The sequence below is a fragment of the Numenius arquata genome, unplaced genomic scaffold (genome assembly GCF_964106895.1).
Source record: "Numenius arquata unplaced genomic scaffold, bNumArq3.hap1.1 HAP1_SCAFFOLD_1262, whole genome shotgun sequence".
Classification (NCBI taxonomy): Eukaryota; Metazoa; Chordata; class Aves; order Charadriiformes; family Scolopacidae; genus Numenius; species Numenius arquata.
The window spans coordinates 23,304-26,245 of NW_027415514.1; the positions used below are offsets into that span (position 1 = coordinate 23,304).

The following is a 2,942-nucleotide window of genomic DNA, read 5'->3' on the forward strand; positions in this document are numbered from 1 at the left end:
TGCGCGGACGCAGCACTTCCGGGGGACGCTGTTGGGGCTGCCGCCATGTTATTTTTCTGTCCGCGGGGCACGATGGGACTTGTAGTTCGCAGTCCTCGGATTTTGCGTTGGCCGCGGTGCATGCTGGGAGTTGTAGTACGGTATCTGGGAGCGGCCATATCGGCCGCGGAGCACGCTGGGAGCTGTAGTCCTCCACCGTGGCTTCTCCCCCGGCGGCCATGTTGGGAGGCCTCCCGCCCGCCATGATGGCCTCTCAGGAAAGAATTTCTTCCTAATCTCCTAATTCCTAATATCTACTCTAAATCTTCCCTTTTTTACCTTAAAACCCTCCCCCCTCGTCCTGTGGCTCCCCTCCCTGATCACGAGTCTCTCCCGGAGCCCCCTTTAGGGACTGGAAGGGGCTCAAGCCCTCAGGGCGTCTCGGTGGCTTCCTCTGGTCCCTCTCCCACGGCTCCGTGTCCCCACGGCGGGGGGGGGGGGGCACCTTGGTGTGGGGTGGAAAGGGGGTCCCTGCTCGGGAGAAGGAAGAGGAAGGAGGAAGAGGAGGAAGAGGATCCCTGCTCAGGAAGAAGAGGAAGATGCTGGAGTTCCTGCTGAGGAGGAGGAGGAGGAGAAGGAAGAGGAGGAGGAAGAGGAAGGGGGTGTCCCCACTCAGGAGGAGGAAGAAAGAGTGTCCCTGCTCAGCAGGAGGAAGAAGAGGAGGAGGAGGAAGAGGGTGTCCCCACTCAGGAGGAGGAAGAGGAAGGAAGAGTGTCCCTGCTCAGCAGGAGGAAGAAGAGGAGGAGGAGGAAGGGGGTGTCCCCACTCAGGAAGAGGAAGAGGAAGGGGGTTCCCTGCTGGGGAGGAGGAAGAGGAGGAGGGGGAAGAGGAAGGGGTTCTCCACTCAGGAAGAGGAGGAGGAAGAGGAAGGGGGTTCCCTGCTGAGGAGGAGGAGGAGGAAGGGGGTCCCTGCTCAAGAAGAAGAGGAAGATGATGGAGTTCCTGCTGAGGAGGAGGAAAAGGAGAAGGAGGAAGAGGAAGGAGGAGGAGGAGGAGGAGGAGGAGGAAGGGCGTCCCTGCTCAGCAGGAGGAAGAAGAGGAGGAGGAAGGGGCTTCCCTGCTCAGGAGGAAGAGGAGAATGAGGATGGTGGTGTCCCCACTCAGGAGGAGGAAGAGGAAGGGGGTTCCCTGCTGGGGAGGAGGAGGAAGAAGGGGGTCCCCACTCAGGAGGAAGAGGAAGGAAGAGGAGGAGGAAGGGTGTCCCTGCTCAGCAGGAGGAAGAAGAGGAGGAAGGGGGGGGGATATGTATGTCCTCAGGAGGAGGAAGAGGAGAAGGAGGAAGAAGGGGGTTCCCTGCTGAGGAGGAGGAAGGCAGTGGTCCCCACTCAGGAGGATGAAGAGGAGGAAGGGAGTCCCCGCTCAGAAAGAGGAGGAAGAGGAGGGAGGGGAAGGGAGTCCCCGCTCGAGGAGGAAGATGAAGGGGGGGGGTGTCCCTGCTCAGGAGGAGGAGGATGATGAAGGTAGAAGATGGTCCCCACTCAGGAGGAAAAGAGCAGGAGGAAGGGGGTCCCTGCTCAGGAGGAAGAGGAGGAGGAAGAAGGGGGTTCCCTGCTCAGGAGGAAGAGGTTATTGCTCAGGAGGAGGAGGAGGAAGAAGAAGGGGGTCCTTGCTCAGGTGGAGGAGGAGGAGGAAGAGGAGGACAAAGGGGGTCCCCACTCAGGAGGAGGAAGAGGAGGAAGGAGGAGGAAGGGGGACCCCTCTTAGGAGGAGGAGGAGGATGATGAAGGTAGAAGGTGGTCCCCGCTCAGGAGGAAGAGGAGGAGGAAGAAGGGGGTCCCCTCTCAGGTCGAGGAGGAGGGGCCCCGCTCAGGAGGATGAAGGGAGTCCCCCCTCAGGAGGAAGAGGATGATGAAGGGGATCCCCCCCCAGCACCCGGTTTCCCCCCTGAAGCCACAAGGACCCGGAAAGAGTCCGGGGGTATCACCCGGTACCGTGGATCGATCTGTCTTTGACCGGCGGAAGGATCCCCCGAGAGTGGGGGAGAAGGTGCACCGTTCCCGGAGGCACTGCAATACCGGGACGATGCGCGGAGCGGAGGGAGCAAGCTCCGGGTCCAACTCCCGAACCCAAAAATCCGTTTAATATAAAGTCCTCTCATCGAGGACGTATCAGATATTAAACTGATAAGAACAGATACTACACTTGATCTTAGCCAAAAGGCCGAGAAGCGATACCCGACTCTCACCGACCACCGCACCCCATGCACAAACACCCTCCCCTACGTCACGGCCACCCCAGCCCCGCCGGTACCGAACCCTCCTCACCGCTCCTCGCCCCCCTCCCCACTCCCCCCGCACCTTCCTCCCGGTTTCGGGGCGCCCACCCCCCCCGTTACACCCCGAAATCCTCCGTACCGGGAGCTCCCATCATCCCCTTCCGCCCCCCTTCACCGCTCAATTAGCATAACCACGCCCCTCTCTTTGCACTCACCCCCTCCCTCTCCGCAACGCCACCTCGGGTCCCCTCGCGGCGCCGCCTAACCACGCCTCCCCCCGCGATCTGATTTACATATCCCCGCCCCTCGCCGGGCGGGGCCCCGCAGCCATTGCAGAGCGGGAGGGGCGGCCGTTCCTGGAGCTGCCCCCCCCCCCCCCCCCCGCCCCAACTCCGGTACCGAACCCCCTCCCCACCGCTCCCCGCTCCTCTCCCCACCTCTCCCCGCACTTTCTCCCGATTTCGAGGCGCCCAACCCACCGTTACACCCCGAAATCCTCCGCACCGAGAGCTCCCATCATCCCCTTCACTCCCTTAGTTACCATAACCACACCCATCTATTTGCATACACCACGCCTTCCCGCAGCCGCCGCTCATCGCTAGTCGCACGCCACAGGCGACGCCCCGCCTCCTCATTTGCATTCGCACCGCCCCTCGACGCACAGCAAACCCCGCCCCTCCCTTTCGCC

The 2,942-nt window shown here is 62.1% G+C and overlaps 1 non-coding gene across 1 annotated transcript; it reads right to left on the bottom strand.

The window, feature by feature from the left end:
* Positions 1–2,020: 2,020 nt before the first annotated feature.
* On the bottom strand, positions 2,021–2,211 carry LOC141478766 (U2 spliceosomal RNA). The gene has a single exon (XR_012463997.1). It is a non-coding gene; the product is annotated as a U2 spliceosomal RNA (small nuclear RNA).
* Between the last annotated feature and the right edge of the window lie 731 nt (positions 2,212–2,942).